This window comes from Scatophagus argus, chromosome 8 (assembly GCF_020382885.2).
Source record: "Scatophagus argus isolate fScaArg1 chromosome 8, fScaArg1.pri, whole genome shotgun sequence".
NCBI classification, from domain to species: Eukaryota; Metazoa; Chordata; class Actinopteri; family Scatophagidae; genus Scatophagus; species Scatophagus argus.
Window position 1 is genome coordinate 22,819,541 of NC_058500.1, and position 19,778 is coordinate 22,839,318.

At 42.2% G+C, this 19,778-nt stretch overlaps 1 non-coding gene across 1 annotated transcript; it reads left to right on the forward strand.

The window, feature by feature from the left end:
* Window positions 1-19,200: 19,200 nt before the first annotated feature.
* On the forward strand, window positions 19,201-19,282 carry trnas-uga. Its single transcript has one exon. It is a non-coding gene; the product is annotated as a tRNA-Ser (tRNA).
* Window positions 19,283-19,778: the final 496 nt, after the last annotated feature.

Consider the following 19,778-nt stretch of genomic DNA (forward strand, 5'->3'; position numbering starts at 1 on the left):
TGTGTGTGTGTGTGTGTGTGTAATCTGGCTGAGTAGTGAAGAAAAGAGAGAAGGTAAACATGGAGTGGAAGTCCTGAGTGCAAGTCCAGATACAGAGATTCAAAAGATCTGCAGCTTTTAACATCAACACAGAGCTTCAGTCTATGGATTCAAGGATTCAAGGATTCAAGGAACTTTATTGTCATACCAGCTCACATTCACATGTTTATGGTACGCACTCAGGTCCCGGGAGCAATAAGTAGAATATAAAAATATAAAAGTATGAGGTAAAAAGTTGAATAAAATAGAAATATAAGTTAAATAAAAATAGAATTTAAAAGAATATAAATAAATAATATATAAATATTAAATAAAGAAGCCGATTTTAGCATATAGCAGCATAAATATGCATGTGCAAGTGTGTGCAAGTGTGAGGTAGTAATATTGGGGAGAGCAATGTGGCTGTTACTGAAATAATCTACATTTCTGCTTTGAACTGGAAACATTTTCCACTGTGTCACGCATTGAAGTGTTTTGCTTTATGGAAGAAATGAGACCCAGTTTCATCTACTAATCTAATGATCTAAAGTGGATAAATCAGAACAGATAATGTGAATAACTTTTGCCCAACAGAATAATGCAAAATAATTTAATGTGAAAGAATAGTTCTGCAATTGCAAAATATGCTTATTTGATTTCTTGATGAAAGTTAGATGAGAAGACTGATATCACCTTCCCAATGTTTCCTCATCACAATTTGTGACCTCATGTACATGCAACAGTACAGGAGTAGATGGATCTATCTAATCTAACCCTGCTATTAGCACATATAGTACATAGGAGTCACTTATCTGTTACTAACCCTATATATAACATCAATGCTCAGTGGCTAGTGGATCTGAGAACAGGCCACAGCAGTCCCCTAGAAGAAGACCCAGTAACCATTACAATGGCAGACATCCAACAAAGACCGTCAAACATGAAGAGTTAGCCAGCACCAGGCCATGACATGATCCACCTCTACTGCCTAAAGATGTTAACTGCAGTCCATCAGTACCTGGCAGCACAAATGAACCAGCTGCTGACAGCCTGCCTCTGCACAACATGGAAACTCCTATCAGGCATCATACTGAGTTAGATCAGTAGGCACAATACATGAATGGGCCCCAGAAGGGAAGCCAGGGGAGCGAAGCACCAGCCACTGCTCAACAGAGCAGTCAGTTGAGACTGCAAGACCAGGCAGGCCAACCTGTGCACCGCCTGGACTGACAACAAGAATGTCTATGACTCAATGCCACACACATGGATGCTGGAATACCTTGAAATGTTCAACATCAACAGGACACTAAGAGCCCATACAAACAATTCAGTAGAACTGTGGAAGTCAGCTCAAAGCCAACAGAAGAGAAATCTAAAATCAAATGAATATTTGGTGTGACCACCCTTTGCCTTCAAACAGCATCAGTTCTTCTAGGTACACTTGCACACGGTTATTGAGGGAACTCAGCTGGTAGGTTGTTCCAAACATCTTGCAGACCCAACCACAGATCTTGTGGATGTAGGCTTCCTCAGATCCTTCTGTCTCTTCATGTAATCCCAGACACACTCGATAATGTTGAGGTCAGGGCTCTGGGGGCCCACCATCACTTCCAGGACTTCTTGTTCTTCTTTATGCTGATGATAGTTCTTAATGACATTGGATATATGTTTGGGGTTGTTGTCCTGCTGCAGAATAAATTTGGTGGCAGTCACATGCCTTTCTGATGGTATTGCATGATGGATAAGTATCTGCCTGTATTTCCCAGCATTGAGGACACCATTAATCCTGACCAAATCTCCAACTCCATTTGCAGAAATGCAGCCCCAAACTTACAAGGAACCTCCACCATGCTTCACTGTTGCCTGCAGACACTCATTATTGTACCGCTTTCCAGCCCTTCAGCGAACAAACTGCCTTCTGCTACAGCCAAATATTTTCAAATATTTATTGGCCTTGTTTCTGTGTTTGTGTCATGTATGTATGCACCTATACATAAATACTATAACATACTATGACACCAGATAATGTGGGTATTTTAGTCCATTTTGAAGGAGGCACTTCTTACTGTGACAGATTATTTCCTGAAGTGCATTGGTGGACAAAAACATGGCTTACTGAACAAATATCTCAGGAAATCGCGATATTGTTATTATTAAAATTAAACCAGACAAATGATGTCATTTCTAATTTTTTAAAATATCAGCAGTAGTGCTTTCTGCTGTGGATGTAACTTACAGGCTTCTCTAACTGAATGCCTGTTTTGATCGGTCCAGTTCACAGAGGCTTTTGGCTGATGACCTACAATTTTCCTCATTATACAGAAGAGAAATGGGGGTACTCGGAGAGGAAAGGGTCATTAGAGTAATGATTATAGTAAACCATCTCAGATTGTCTGCTGGGTACATAAGAGAAGGGGGTGAGAGGATACAGGGGTTAAAAAGAGGACGAGAGGAGGGGGAGTGATGAGAGAGAAAGGGGGTGATAATGGACACAGGAGATAAATAATGGTTACAAAGGTTAGAGAGCACACAAAGGCGAGACATATAAGTCAAGTAAATACACTAGGACTCACTTTGAATTATATTCGATTGCGCTTTTAGGTGGAATATAAGGGGAAGGTACTGTAAAAAAAATGAGATAAGTAGAGTCTGCTGGTTTACGAGGAGAAAAAGATGAAGGCAGATTATGATAAACTGTTGATGACTCCAAGCTTACAGCTGGTTGATTGTTCATCTGTCTGTTTTCCCCGCAGACTATTGGACACACAACCAATCCTCTTACATGTACCCCGACCTGCGACTATCTAATCCATGGCCTCTTATTCCCAGTCAGCTCCACACAGTCACAAGCTCTGGCGAGATTTACCCAGCCTGTGTGCCCCAGTCATTGATTGGAAATGCTTTGAGTGGAAGAAGTTGCTGTAGTAAACAATGCATTTGTATTTTGCTTCATTTGGTTCCATTTTGCAGTGAATATTCCTAACTTCTGGCTTTCAATCTGCTATAGCCTTGCCCCACTGACTTTGATCAAGCTTTTAGTTTGCTGAGAGGATCTGGAGACAACAACATTAGGTCATCTGAGGTCCATCTATCCATTTTCTACACCCACATTATCCATGCAGGGTTGAAGGGGGCTGGAGCCTATCCCAGCTGACAACAAGCGAAAGGTGGGGTACACCCTGGACTGGTCGCCAGGGTCAACACACAAAGAGAGACAATCACATGCTCATAGCCAATAATTATTATTAGCCAATTAAAATTGGAATTATTAGTCAATTAGAGTAGCCAATTAATCCAGTGTGCATGTTTTTGGGACTGTGGGAGGAAGCTGGAGTACCTGGAGAAAACCCACGCAGCACAGGGAGAATATGCAAACTCCACACAACTGCACCACCATGCTGCCCATAGGCAAAGATGTATCACAAAATATAAGAGATGAAACAATTAAAGGACTAGTTTGACAATTTTACATAGATAGATAGATACCACTCTCTGATAAGTAAGAAACTAGAGCCAGGAGTTGATTAGCTTAGGTTAGGATATCTATTGGAAAAACAGGGACATACTCAACCTGACTTTGTCCAAAGTAAGAAAAAAATAAATTTGTCAACTATCTGTAAAGCTTTTTAATTACGTGGTGATTAGACAAAGAAGATACCAGGTGTTGTAGCAGTAGTGCGCTTTGAAATGTTAGTGGGTGTTCTACTTGTAAAGCTACCCAGTTGTGGAGCACCTTTCAGAGGCAGGTAGAAATGCACCAGGCAATAGCCCACATGGAAGGACTGGGCTTGGCTCACGACATCCATCACATGTCTTTTACTCACACACTGCTTGCAACTGTTATGCAATGCAACACAGTCCATTCACTCACCGTGGCATTTCCACACAGATGTATTCTATTCTAGAGTGAATCATCAGTGGTTCTTTTGCCACATTTGTCTCTGTGTGAGTACTTTCCAGACTAACATGTCCAGAGAGGACAGGAAAGATCAATAACAAAGGTGTGAGTGGTGTGTCATGTCACTATCTGCACAAATGTAGTGATGTCAGTGTTATGAATAGTCTGTGTTCTTATCAAACTGATCTCTGATCTGGCAGCTCACTTAGACATTCAAAATAGCTTTAGCAGATGATATCTTTGGCTTTAATAATGTGTGGGCAATAACAGCTGGTATTAAAAGCATGTAGTATATCTTGTTATTTTTTTAAATGAAAGATAACTGACAACAATTTTAGCAACAACTGACAACAACGTTAATGCTGTCATTCTGAGAGTTTCAGAAGAGTGACAAAAAAGGGAAGAAGGAACATATTTTTCATGTGAACCACCTCAACTGGCTGCTCTCGATGTGAAGGAGCGGCGGCTGTATTCTGAGCCCTTCCCAGCTCCTCAGTAAGTCTCTAATGCTGAGCCCGTCCACCCTGTGAAGGAAAATCATTTCGGCCCCTTGTATCCGTGATCCTTTTCTTTCAGTCACTACCCACAGCTCGTGTCCTGAGAGCCTTTTGGCTCGGCTCTCTCTTCACCACGACTGACCGGTATAGCATTCCCATCACAGCAGAAGCTGCCATGATCTCTCTGTCAATCTCTCTCTCCCTTTACTCCCACTATATTTTCCCTCACTTGTGAACAACGTACTTGAACTCCTCCACTTGTATTGGCGATCTTGTTCTTTCGAACACTACCCAAAGCTCGTGACCACAGGTGAGGGTTGGATGGACGGCCTGTAACAATGGACCAACCACCCATATTCCCAGAGGACCTCTACAGGATGCCCCGAGGGACTCGGTCGTAAGTCTTTTCCAAGTCCACAAAACACATGTGGACTGGTTGGGCAAACTCCCATGACCTCTCCAGCACCCTTGCGAGGCTGTAGATTGGGACTGGACCACGACAGTTGGTTGGATCTGAGTTTTGACTAACAAACGGACTCTCCTTTCCAGCACCCTGGTATAGACTTTCCCAGGGAGGCTGAGGATTGTGATCCCTCTATGAGGACCACCACCCCAGTTTGCCACTCCAAGGGCACAAATTCAAATCTACATCATGCTAATTCGCAGTATGCAGTTTCTGACGCTAGGAGTATGGTCTCCCACTAATAACAAAACAAACAGTATACTTAATGTGGGATCATGGGAGTTGTTGCCTTCATTTTTAAACAACCACCATTAGTGATAAAATCAACTTGACAGGACTCAGCCACAAATGTTCACAGCCACAGAGTTATAGTTTAAAGTTGTATTCACATTACATTTAGACATGTTCACAAACTTCCTTCTTCACTCTCTGACTCTCTCCTGGAAGTTACAGTGACAGGAGACCAACTGAAACCACCATCAGCTTAAACAGACTTACAGACTTCTCTGGGTTTTAACATTTTTGGAAACATTTGGAACACACAACTTGACAAAATATATAAAAGAGGTCTATTAGCTTGTAGTCATTTATGGATGAAAAGCCACATGTTATGTATTTAAAACGCAGGGTAGAAGGTAAAATATCAGTTTAAGATTAGGACAATTCAACAAGTTGAGACACCGATGCCCTGAATGAGCTGACTTTGAATGTTTGAATAAAGTATCTAAGAAAAGCTTTTAGGAAGCTGGGTCCTCCCACAAAGGGAGAGTCCAGAAGAAGAAGAACACAGATATGAATATAAACTGAAGAGTGTGCCTCTCTGAAGCATGCTCCTTTCTTTCTATTTCCATTAAAAGAGTTTTTCTTATCTGAATGTCAAAATCTGCCTCATTATGAAGCTGCATATTTCAGCAGAAACATTTACATTATTCACTTGTTTTTCAAGTCAGTTCCGTCTGTGGAATAACTGCCTACTACTTCATACACCACAATGTAACCTGAGGCACAACAGAGGGATGGTGTGGAATTTCACTGGTGAGAGTGTGTGTGTCTATCTGCACATGTGGGAGTGTGTGTGACTGACTGCCAGGCAGTGTGTGTGTGTGTGCTATATCTTTCTGTTTGTCTATATTGGAGACATGGTTGTACCTCTGGTCACCTCCAGGCGAAGGAGAGCTAATATCAGTGTATTGGTTTCTGTTCCCACTCAGGACTTAATGCATGTTATTACAGCCTGTCATGTTGTCATCCTCCCCACACTGCAGGGCCTTGTTCTGTCTGCTGCCTCTATCATATTCCCAGGTCATTAAAGCCAGGTAAGAGATCTGATTCAGTTGCAGTTTGTGTCAGAGCTGCTCCCAGACAGACACATCCTTTTTTTTCCACCATGTTTTTTCCAGTTCTTACTTGGAAATTGATTGAATGTTATCTCTGCAGCTCAGTGTTTATCGCATAGGAAAATTGTTTTATCATATCTACCTCAGCAGGGGGGTCACATTCAGCCTCAGAACAGCAGTCTTGGAGCTCTTGCTCAGTTACAACATCAGCAGGAAGGCTGGTTGGTGAATGACTTGTCAAACCAACAGGCTGACAAAATGAAATCTTCTCTCATTGTTCCTGCCTGTTTTCCTTTGCATTAAATTTTCTAACATTTCCTCTCATAATTTAAACTAAAACTAAATTACTCATTCAGTTATCAATAATCATTATTTTTATAAACATTTGCTGGAATTGTGTCACCTGCAGCATAATCTGCTTTATTTATTTCTATTTTATGCTCCTGTTACATGTAGGAAAAATATTCCTGTGGAAAACATTCCAAGTGAAAGTGCAGGAAAGAAAAAGGCTAAGGTCTTAAGGTGGCCCTTGTATACCAACAGGCGACATTCACTGCTGCTAGTTATCACACTACTAGAGCATCAGCATCTCAGACAAAAACAAATGTGTGTGTTGTTCAGTCAATAAAGTTGAAACGAAAAGAAAGCAGCAACGGAACACAAACTCATCCCGAAACTCAGACCCACATTTAGGCAGTGCTATTCAAATATGGCTCAAGATTTTCATACTTCATTGCCTGCACAGCATATTTTTTAAATCACCTCTGAGAGAGTCACTTCTAACACTACGCTGGTATTTCTTTTGTCCCAATCTTTGCAGAGTTAATTTAACACTTCACCTAAAGTGTTACTAATACAACTCGGATCTAGAGAGCTAAATCCATGAAGATGCGCTAGCAGAGGCGTGGTTCCATAACTCTGTGGGACTTGAGTCACAAACTCCACCCAATGACACCAACTCTGTTACACAGTTACGGTAAGTTAAATCAACTTCTAACAGTGTCATTTCAATCCTATATTTTAACACTTTTGCTTCGCAGCGGAAACTAATTAATTTTGCTGTGTATTTCTTGCTTAAAGTGTTTTCAGAAACAGTGTACTATTTAGCTGTAATGGAAGAAAGTTTTCCTACCAGGCTGCCATGTTGAAAATGAATGTGAGGAGGACAGAGAGGGAATCACATGCACTGACATGCACGCACAGCCAGCCTGGCTACCCAAACAACAACAAACAAACAGCAAGCCAAACCGATAACACACACACACATAGAAGATATACTGTATTAGTTGAACCCCATATATTTTAAGTTCAAGAGTGAGTCAAATGGCACAAACATGACATGAACATGAGTTCACAAGGTGGATGTTTTTGCAGTGGTTTAATGTTTCACTATTCATCTTTTAATCCCAACTGAGCTATCAAATACCTTCAATTTTCTCAGTAGCCACCTCTCGCCCTCCAAAAGGTTCCATGAAAATCACACACATGCTCACACGCACACACACACACACCAGTGGAAACACTCCCACATGACTTGCAGGCTGAATCACCTGTAGCCGTCACTGTGACGTAGGTTCAGCAGGTGGGAGTCTCCCCTGAATTACACATACTCACACAAATATACAAACATGCCCATACACAACACTTATACACGTGTGCCAGTGTACACACCCTCACATGCACCTATAGACAAACTGTCCCTCGTAACAGGCAGCATATCTGACTGTTTTTTTATCTGCCAGATCATCTGCCTGTATGATACAGAAAACGCTCAACAGATGCAACACTTGTGCAACTTCTGAAAATGTGATAATGCTTCCTGTTTTTCCATTAAAGTTGTTCTTTTCCCTGTGTTTGCAGGTTTGCTTCTTATTTTCAAATGTGATTCAGTCTGAATAAGCTTCACAGACGTCAATCTGTCTGGCTAACAGTTGCTCTTTCTTCCTCTATATATTTGAGGTTTTGCTAAACAAGCTTGTTTAAGTTTGTGACACAATCATTGTGACCTGTGTGCTGCAAAGCTCACATAGTCGAGATGTTTGACAATGGCTGTCCAGGAGTAGACAGAGAGCAGTAGGTCTAAACATGATTTTACACAAGTGATAAAGGTGATGAGCAAATTGTGAGTATGTTGATTGAACTGAGTTGGGTTACATCAGCTATTTGTACATCCATTGCTAAGTTTGTTGCTAAAGTCCTTATTAAGCTCTTTACTACAAGCTAGTTTAATTTGTACCCGACAGCCTCTCTTTTTCCCTCACTATCATGAAATGATAAATGATGTTGCTATGAGGCTGATATGGAGCTGAATGTATTATGGCAGAAATATTTTATTTTGAATCAAACAAACTATGCTTGATGCAGTTGAAATGCATGGTGTAATTACAATAGTTAATAGATGCACATAAAGCCACACACACAAAGGAACACTACAAAGAAATGGTACAGGACGCCTCTTGAAGCCTTCAATTAAAAATTGATGTTATGTTCTAGTGAACGCTTGGCTGTATCCACTGAATATTTAATAAACAGTCTGACTTTTCTTTTTACATTGGCACCATTATGTTGCCTTGTGCGTGTGGGACAGGAAGCCACTATTGAGTACTTCCTGTCCAGTCTCTGGAAGACTTGACGGAAACCCCACCAGGAGAAACAGAGGTGTAGAAAAGGCAAAGACTGAGCATCAAGTTAACTGCTTGGTGACAAAACTAAGCAGGAGTGTTGGTGAGAATTGGAAAAGATATGGATACATTTAATAAAGAATATATTTGCTCATTGTTCAGTTATGCTTGATGACTCAAAGATAAAATGGGACGTGACATGCAATTGTCTAATCAAATCAAAAAAGATAAAGGGAGGGAGATGGTGTATATGTTTGAGAGAGGAAAACAGGTAGGTAAGAGATGATAGACAGTTTGAAAAAGCGGCAGAACGAAAGCCAGGCTGCAAGAAAAACATACGAAGATAGCAACGTTAGTGTTACAAGATCCAAGGACTTGTTTTGTCTTTGTGATAATCCGAGAGAGGAGGAGGGGGCCAGGAGCTACATGTGTTTGTGTGAAAGTGAGTGAAAGACAAGGATGAGGTGTGTGCTGCTGCATGTGATGCCTGTGTGTGTGTGACAGAGGGTGGAGGGACTCCAGGGGAATAGAACCTCGACTCAGCCTCCAAAAATCCCTTTCATGTGTGATTGGGGCTGCGCCTCTGTCTCCTCGTTATCTCCTCTTGCAGGCCGGGTATCGCTTTCTCTGCACTGGCTGACTCTGTAATCGACACCAAGAGTCTGCATCACAACTTCGGCCTGCTATCCTCAGCCCACTTCCTTCGTCCAAACTGATTTGAGTGGATGAGAAGCACTGATGGACTGAAATCCTCTTGGATGCCTATAGAAAACATGTTAGAGCACCATACAGACTGGCTTGCATGCTAGAAAATTAGTTGGCCTTTATATTCCTCTAAATAAATAGTTATTAGTTTTCTTTTTTTATTATTTATGACAAAGATGTAGTAATTATACTCAATTTTAATCTTAAGCATGGTTTGGAACTGTTTTACCATAAATGCATCATGACTTTCTGCATGCTGGTGGCCCACCATATGCAGCTGGAGACCCTGTGCCAACAACAGTCTGTCCACCACTGATCAGTGAATGGCTAAAACAATGCTCTGTCTTACTCTTGTTTTTGACCTAACATGTGTAATGTGCATTTAAATTTATTATATATGAATCCTTGTTTGCAGTGATCCATCTTGTGATTCAAAACATTTACTGTCAGGATTACTATCTTGTGTGTTGTGTCTTCATTTCCTGTTCTGTTCTCCCGCTCCCTTTGTCCCTTGTTATTGGTCTTTTGGTTTGTCTCTTGCCTGTCCAATCTGGACAGACAATCTGGAGTTGGGTGGAGTCTTTCCTGTGACCTATCAGCTACCTACGTATACACCTGTTCCTCATCTACCTTCAATCACTCGCCTCTACCAGTATTTAAGTTGGGCTCTCTTTCACCATGTTTGCCAGATTGTGTACTGTGGTATAACTCTAGTGGTATTTTGTTAGGCTTTATATCAGTGTTGAATTGTGTACTTCATCGGTGTGAAGTTGAGTTTACTTAAAGAATTTATCCTAATATCCTAATGGCTGAGGATACCAAAGTCAGTGCCTAAAACACCAAGCTGTCTAAGCTTAAAATCAAAGCATACAGACTTGATGGTGACTGAACCACAGTCTCTGTGAGATAATGTTGGGGTTTTTTTTGTTTGTTTTGTTTGTTTTTTTTAGATATCCCATAGTCATCTAATGAAGTCATGTGGCTAAAAATTTTATGTTGTAATGAATATGTCAAAATTACACTGATCTGAATGTTAGGTTTACAGCTGTGACTCAAATGAAGTGCACATAATATAGTAAAATCATCACTGTTTTCAGAGTGTCTGATATCATGTTCACTGTCTTATCTACGATAATAGAGTACGAGTTACCCTGAGGGCAGACTGGCTAAGATTCAAAACTTTAGCTTGTGTTGTGCAATGTTGGAGAGAGAGCATGCAAATTCTGTTTAAGAGAGCTTGCCAAACCAGAAAGTGGCAATGCAGAGCTTTTTTGTGCATCCTTCTGAAATAGATGCTAGATATGGCTATATGGCTTTGTGACATATTGACTACTCAAAGGTACCCCTGTGAGCTGTTGGACCACTGCAACTGGTGCGCAAACAGCTTAAGGCCATTTCATAGTGCAGCATCTGCTCATGTCTAACTAAAATCCACAATAGTGCACAGACTGCATACTTATTTTGCGTCCTGCATGTACTGTTAGGTCCATATATACTGGGACACCACCACACTAAATTTGAAATGAAACATTCAGATCTAAATGTGACCAATCCCAGACCTGTATCTGCTTGGTTTGTCATGGACTAATGAGGGAACTGGCCTTACCTAGCCACGAGACTGTCAGCCATTTGTCCCATCATTCATGAGCCACCAAAAATGGGAGCGGGTGTATAAAATTGGCTTTGCTCACATCTTAAGTGTTTCATTTCCAGGTTAATGTGGTGGTGTACAGAGGCCGAATGCCAAAAAAACCCTTATACTTGTCCTAATATATATGGACTGAACTGCATGTACTGTGCTCCTCATTCTTAGTCCTACTTTTGTTAAACATCAGTCATCAACAACAAAGGAATTCTTCTTCCTGTTGTGATTTCACTATGTTATGCCCATGTCAGGAATGTGTCCGTGTCATTGACTGCATAAAAATGGACAGCTCCCAAAGAGTGAAGCCAAAACATTTTGATCTCCCCCTGGTAGCTGGCTGTAGTGTAGGTCATAGACCCCTCATCTCCATGTTAGCAGATGGAACATTAGCCAAAACTAAAACTCAAAGTACATGTCAAATAAATTTTTCACAAAGATGGTTTATGTCATTTTAGATAATTCTTTTCATGCATACACCATGTTTGATGCTATTAAACGTTGGTGAAACATCATGATTGACAGCTGAGAGCTACTCATGATTGGGGCAGTCGTGGATCAGCGGTTAGGGTGTTGGACCCGTAACCGGTGGATCGCTGGTTTGATTCCCCGTCCCGGTGTCCATGGCTGAGGTACCCTTGAGCAAGGTACCTAACCCCCACTGCTCCCCGGGCGCTGCACGCGGTCGCCCACTGCCCTGGGTTTGCTGTGTGTGTGTGCACGTCACTTGGGTGGGTTAAATGCAGAGCACAAATTTCGTTGGAGTGAGTTCCCTCCAATGACAAAATATGTCACTTTCTTTCTTCTTGGGTCAGACACGGGTGTGGGTGGGAACTTGAAACTGCAGCTCCACTGTCTTATTAGTACTGCGGCTCCAAATGATGTCACTAGATGAGGTGCTAACATAATTTGGCAGGACCCTTATCCGAAATATTTTGTCTTTATTTCTGAAGAGTGGGAGACAGTGGTGAAACATGTATTTATATGCAGTTAATAGTCTGCGTATGTACACACCTGATTGTAGTATTTAAGTTTGATGGTATGTACAAGATTAAAAACAGACAGTTAAAATCTGAGCTATTGACTGACAAAGTCACAGTGGGTCAAGTTCCAAAAAACACTGAATACTACATTTTCCATAGTGCAGATTAATGTGTTTTTTTTTTTCTTAGATCCCCACAGCTTGGCAAACATTAAATTTATTTTAAACTCCCCTCCTTCAGTGTGGTGACACAAGCTTTACTTTCAAAATGTGTTGTTGACATAATTATGATATAATTTGGGTTTCTGTCTTCACAAAGCTCCTCCAGAGCTACAGAAAAAGACATTGTACAGCTATTCTCGCAGTGCGTCCCATGATGAGTAAACAGATCTTCATATGTAAAATCAGGCTTACACATGAACACATGATTATCCTGCAGCTGCTAATTCATTTAGTTATCGAGCTGACATCATTGAGGACGGTGTAAGGCTTTAGCAATAGTCATGCATCTGTTAATCGCTCTCAGTCTTTTCATCTCATTGCTTTGTCTCTCTTTCTGTCTGTCTTTCTCCCTCAGTCTCTCTTCTGCAACAATGAAGTGTCGCCGGCTTACATAAGCACATGCGTGGAAGGAGGGAAACTAAGCCTGTTTAAAGTGGGATTACTGAACAAGAAATTCAAAGACCCAAAAACTTGGAAGATGAAAAGATGGAAAAAGAAAAGAGAATTTTTAATTCTCATGAAAAGAGGACACTTGAAAGCATCAGCTTTTTGTGTTAAAAGGCCTAGTTTTTATGAGGCAAATCAATATTTTACCCTGACTATTCATCTCTGCTATAAATCAGCACATACAGCTTTACAAATGGTCAAAAATAAACAAAAACAAAGCCAAAACTGGCACCAGTGCATGAAAGGCATTTCTCAAGACCCAGTTACGATGCATCCAAATGTTCTCATTAGGCTCAAGTCATGAAAAAGAAATTTCTTCAGCATAAACCAGATTCACCAGCCCCTCCCCCCCACTGACACATCTACTGTACACAAACTCAGATACACTAAAGGCTGCCAAATGTCAACTGAGATCTGGGGCAGTGTCCTCGCAGGCATGGCACAGATGCCTATGCACAGCCAGATGAGGTCCTATATCCAGCCGACCATGTGGTTTCCACAGTGACCCTGGTCTCTTTCCATCACCACCAATAAAAATGCTGGAAAGGGGGATCGCCTAGGAGGCATTTAGTGGAGAATGTAATGGTCTTCCCTCTCTCTCTCGCTCTCTCTCTCTCTGTGTGTGTATGTGCAGTGTCAGTGTTGGACATTTAAATGGTTTGACAGGGCCTTGGTGGTTGTCTGGGTGTCCTGGTGTGGTAATAAAACACACACAAACAGACAAGGGTGTTTAATGTCCATTTATAGGCTGCTTTTATCTGAATTTGATTTAGCTTTAGCAACCATTAACAGCAGCACACAGCCCCTGGGGCTTTATTACACAGGCTCATTGACTCTCCTTTTAGGTTCAAGTGGATCCATTGGATTTTATTAGGTGCAATTTAGATGGACATGTTTAAATAGCACCTACAAAGCAAATTTATTGTATGTCTCTGTTGAACATTCTGGTACACTAAAACATGGTGTATCCAAATATTATTTTCCAAATTAATATGACTACATTTGATGCAACTGTGGCCAATCAGTTTGCGTTATGTCTCAGAAAAATAAGATGCCAACCAAGATACACTATAACTCTATAGACAAAAATATCCAGACACACCTCTTTATGGGGTTATTTTTCAGGGATAGGCCTGGGCCCCTGACTTTTTCCCACAATAAAATCAGCAAAAAAGGAGGTAAGACTATTAAACTTCACTGTATAATTCACTAGCAGGCTATCTGCTCCAAACATCTCAAATTTGATCATGTTATGAAACCATCGATAAAGGCCATCAATTGTATTCCCTCCAAAGCTCTATTCCACCAACAGTTTCAGCAGTTCTTGATTGACATCCAGGCTGAATACAGAGATGCAATATATCACGATGTGAGGTGGCTAAGTTGGGGGTGCAAATGCAGCGATTTTTTTCTCTCAGAGAGGAAACTGGACATTTTTTGGGTGAAAAGAGGCAACCGATGGAAGAACTGTCCGATCCTGTATGGTTGGCAGATTTGGCTTTTTTGTTTGACATAACGAAGCATGTGAATGTGCTGAATGTTAATCTTCCAGGACAAGATGCAGTGGTGAGCCAGCTGTACACTCACATCAAGGCCTTTGCCAAGCTGCAGCTTTTCCAAAGACACTTATCCCAAACAGAGTCCTGCACCGCGCACCCAGCTTTGAAAGAGGTCATTGACAGTTTCCCCACAGGACAACATTGGTGCGCAAATGAAGAGTTACGCAACAGGGATCGCATCTCTTTCAGTGGAATGTGGAATGCAGTGTGACAATGAGTTGTGCAGCAAATACCAGCAGCTTTATCTTGTTGACTTTTACTGGCAACGGGATAAAGGCAGGTTTCCAGAAATGCAAACATTTTCCCAGAGAAATCCTGAGCTTATTCGGATGCACATATTTGTGTGAGCAGACATTCTCTGTCATGAACTTGAGCAAGAACTGATTGAGGTCAAGACTAAGTGACTCCCGCTTACATGATATTTTACGCATCTCAACTACTGCCATCAAACCAGACCTGGCCTCTTTACTGAAATCCAGATCCAGATTATTGTCAGCAAGTTATCTGTTTCTTGATCAATCTGAAATTGGGTGTTATGAAGGGTAACATCTGTCATTATTAACAGTGAAAAGCCAGAAACACACTTTCTACACCCACCTGGACAAGCCGGCAAGCACTGTGAGAATCACGTTCTTTGATTTCTCGAGTGCGTTTGACACCATCAGGCCGACTCTGCAACACTGGGGTTCCACAGAGGACTGTCCTCTCTCCCTTCCCCTTCACGATCTACACCACAGACTTTAAGCACTGCACAAAGACCTGCCATCTTCAGAAATTTTCTGATGACTCTGCAGTTGTTGGGTGTATTACTGGGGGAGGATGAGAGAGAGTACAGGACGGCAGTGGACAACTTTGTCACAAGGAGCGGGAAAAACCACCTACAGCTCAATGTGACAAAGACCAAGGAACTGGTGGTGGACCTGAGGAGGACTAAGGCTACAGTGACCCCTATCAACATCAAAGGGGCCACTGTGGAGGTGGTGGAGGAGTACAAATACCTGGGGGTGTACTTGGACCACAAACTGGACTGGTGCAAGAACGTGGACATGGTCTACAGAAAGGGCCAGAGCCGCCTCTACTTTCTGAGGCGGCTGAGGTCCTTCAACATCTGCAGGACGATGCTGAGGACGTTCTATGAGTCGGTGGTGTCCAGTGCCATCACATATGCTGTTGCCTGCTGGGGCAGCTGCCTGAGGGTGAGGGACACTAACAGACTCAATAGAATCATCAAGAAGGCCAGCCATGTTGTGGGAGAGGAACTGGACTCTCTGACAGTGGTGTCTGAGAGGAGGATGTTGTCCAAAATAAGGACTATACTGGACTTTCCCTCTCACCCTCTCCACAATGTGCTGATCAGCAGGAACTTGTTCAGTCAGAGACTCTTACTGCCACGATGCACCACACAGCGACACAGGAAATCATTCCTGCCTGTCGCCATCAAACTGCTAAACTCAGCACTGTGACGGACACACTCACTCACTTTATATATACAATGTATATATTGGTTTTTTACACATGTACATACCTGTATTTTTAAATTTTCTTAAAAAACTCATGGAAATTTAAGGTATTCCATACAGTTTGTTCAATGTTATCTGACTCTCCAGATATGAATGCAGAATTGTGTTTTAAGAGTTGTTCATGTCTACCTAAGTGGCTTATATTTGGTTAAAATGCCATTTGAAAAATAAAGATTATTGTAACAATGAAAATTGTCTTATATTGTATTGTATTATATTTGTAGTTAAAAAAAATGTCAGGCGGAACTATTGGCCCCTGGTGCATCTTCACTTTATCAAATCTCGCCCTCTTTGTAAAAAGTTTGGACACCCCTGCCCTGGAAAGTTGTTTTGGGCATGTCCGTTCGGGAGCAGACAATTGGACGTGTACTTTGGTCTGTATCCTCTCTGTTAAAATGGAGAGGGAGGGGTTTATGACCTACAATGGAGCCAGCCACAGGGGCAATCAAAATAATTTGGCTTCACTTGCCAAATTAGTAAAAATATTCCTGCTACGTTAAGTTGAGCCTAGCCTAGTTTTGGTGTAACACAGCTCAGTGTCACTCAGTCTGAAGTCAGTAACAACCAACTTAAACCCTGATTTGAATATTTTTAGTGGGGCGGCCATTTTGATTACATTAAAACTACAGATTGTGATTTCAATTAAAAACATGTGGAGGAAAAATGGAATGGAACTGTATAGATCAAAGCCAAATAGCCTAGAACCTTCGTGAATGAAAGGAATCAAAGGATCAAAGGAAATTCCATTCTATGGTCCCTATATAAGGAGCAGCTCTTCAGATCATTTCAAACTTTTCAACAGGTGACCACTGTGAAAACGTGCCACATCTTCCCGAGCAAACACTGTTACAGAATCTGTTACACATCTGTTAACTGGAAACACAGTGTTTACAACAGACAGAGAAAATGCAACAAGTGAGGAAAACAAGAGAGTTCCGCAGGACACGTGGACCGAGCTTCACAGACAGTTCGTCCAACAGTCATCAAAACCCCTCGATGGAGCGCTCTGCACCTCGTCAAGTAATTGAAGAGCTGAAAGAACTTAGGAAGCAGCTGGACGAGACAAGGGAAGAGTTGAAAAGACAGAAGACCCTGAAAGAAATGTTTATCAACCAGGGAAAAGAGACAAACAAAGAACTGGAGAGGCTGAAAGCATACTGTGATTCTAACACTCTCAGCACTGCAAATATTGCCGCTCAGGTGAGAGATACCACCAGAGATAAGAAGAAGAAAGACCTCCACAAACATTATGAGGAACTGCAAGTGGCTCACATTATCAGCCACGAGAAGTTCACAGCTGAGCTCCAGGCAGAGAAGGAGAAGAACCAGTCTCTCCAAGCAAAACTGGACACAACCAACGCTATGCACAATGACCTCAACAGAATGTTTCAAAATGAAGCCAACAAGGCCAAGGAGCGGGCTGACACCCTTCAGTGTGAACTGGAGAAGGAATCCCAGCAAAGGATGATCCTTCAAAAGTCCTATGAGGAGCTCCAAGAGACACACAGACACAGCAAGGAGACACTCACTGCTCAGCTCCAGGTGGAGAAGGAAAACAAAACACTTCTCCAGCAAGAACTGGACAGAATGAAAGTTTCATATCAGGAGGAACAGCTAAGGTATGAAGCTGAGGTGACGTCCTCAGCTGAGCTTCAGGAGCAGAAGGAGAAAAACAAGCATCTCCAAGAAGAACTGGAGAAGATCAGTGTTTTATACCATGAGATCAGCCAGAGGTATGAAACCGATGTTCTCACTGCCAGACAGCAAGCTGACACCCTCCAGCGTGAGCTTGAGAAGGAGAGCCAACAGAAGACAGTTTTGCAAAAAGAATATGAGGAGCTGCAAGCAGCACACGTGCACGCCCAGGAGACATCCTCAGCTGAGCTCCAGGGGCAGGAGGAGAAAAACAAGCATCTCCAAGAAGAACTGGAGAAGATCAGTGTTTTATACCATGAGATCAGCCAGAGGTATGAAACAGATGTTCTCACTGCCAGACAGCAAGCTGACACCCTCCAGCGTGAGCTTGAGAAGGAGAGCCAACAGAAGACAGTTTTGCAAAAAGAATATGAGGAGCTGCAAGCAGCACACGTGCACGCCCAGGAGACATCCTCAGCTGAGCTCCAGGGGCAGGAGGAGAAAAACAAGCATCTCCAAGAAGAACTGGAGAAGATCAGTGTTTTATACCATGAGATCAGCCAGAGGTATGAAACAGATGTTCTCACTGCCAGACAGCAAGCTGACACCCTTCAGTGCCAGCTTGACAGAGAAATTGAGGCACACACAGAAAGCCTTTCACAAAGTAGGAAAACAATCAACCAGCTGAAGGCTGCCTTCTGTCAAAAGATGGTGGAGGAGACCGACGACATGTTGCAGACAGAGAGTCCTTATGCGAGAGAGCTGGAGAAGCTGAAAGCTAAGCTCAATGACCAGATCTCACACAACCCAAACCCTTCCACTCTCGAGGCCGAGAGAACAGACGACCCGCCTCCAAGAAATATGGCCAAGCAGGAGGAGGAGCATGAGGATGAACCCCACCCTGCACCTGCTGTGGACACACCAAAAGAAGATGAAGTTCCTGAGGAGCTGCAGAACAATCAACAGGCATCCACCTCCGATGCATCAGACCTTGAACATCAGTCTCCAACAGACCCGCCTCCAAGAACTATGACCACGCAGGAGGAGAATTGTGAGGATGAGCCCTGCCATTCACCTGCAGTGGACACACCGAAAGAAGCCGAAGTCCCTGAGGAGCCGCCAAACAATCAACAGGCGTCCACCTCTGATGCACCAGACCTTGAACACCAGGAGGAGGCTGAGATCTCCGAGGAGACTCCCCAACCAAAGACGCCTTCCTTCTGGAAAAGAACACGTCACCTTCTCGGCTTGAGGAAACCACAAAAGTGGAAAAATAAGAACTAGGACTGCCAGAAACACCATCATCCACCAACACCAAAATAAAACCAAACAGTGCCATTCTTTGGACCCTTTCCACAGAAGATATTTTGGCTTGTCATAGCGTGACAAGACAAAATGTCTACAGTGAAAGGGTTCTGTTTAACATAGGGACTGACAGTAGGGTTTTCCCCGGGTGCTCCGGGTTCCTCCCACAAATCCAAAATCTTCCAGAAAAATGGTTGATAAATGGATTTTAAAAAAAAAACACACACACACACACACACACACAACACACACATGCACATATGTGCATATAAAATAAAATAAAATAAAAATAGATCAAGGTCATGCTGGAAGCTCAGTGAAACTGAACTAAGGTACAGCTGTACTTGTTGTCACGGTGGCCGAGAGGTTAAGGCGTTGGACTTGAAATCCAATGGGGTTTCCCCGCGCAGGTTCGAATCCTGTCCGTGACGGTCTGCCTGTATTCAGTTTCCCTGAGGGAGTCGTCTCAAAGGGATCAATAAAGTGAAACACAAGCAGCTATGTGTGCATTGGTGCAATTTAGACCTACCAAATGGTTGTTACCCAGAGCAGGCATACTGGCTCACAGCATAGAAAATAAACAGTGACAGTTTCAGAACTAATATCTAATCAAAAATAACCAATTAAATTTAGAAATTAAACTGATTACCTGAAAATGACCTTGAAAGCGTATACAGTATATAGACAAAAATATCCAGACACACCTCTTTATGGGGCTATTTTTCAGGGTTAGGGCTGAGCCCCTGACTTTTTCCTGCAATAATGTTAGCAAAGAAGGAGGTAAGACTATTAAACTTCACTGTATAATTCACTAGCAGGCATCTCAAACATCTCAAATTTGATCATGATATGAAACCATCGATAAAGGCAATCGATTCTATTCGCTCCAAAGGATTCAAGGATTCAAGGAGCTTTATTGTCATTTCA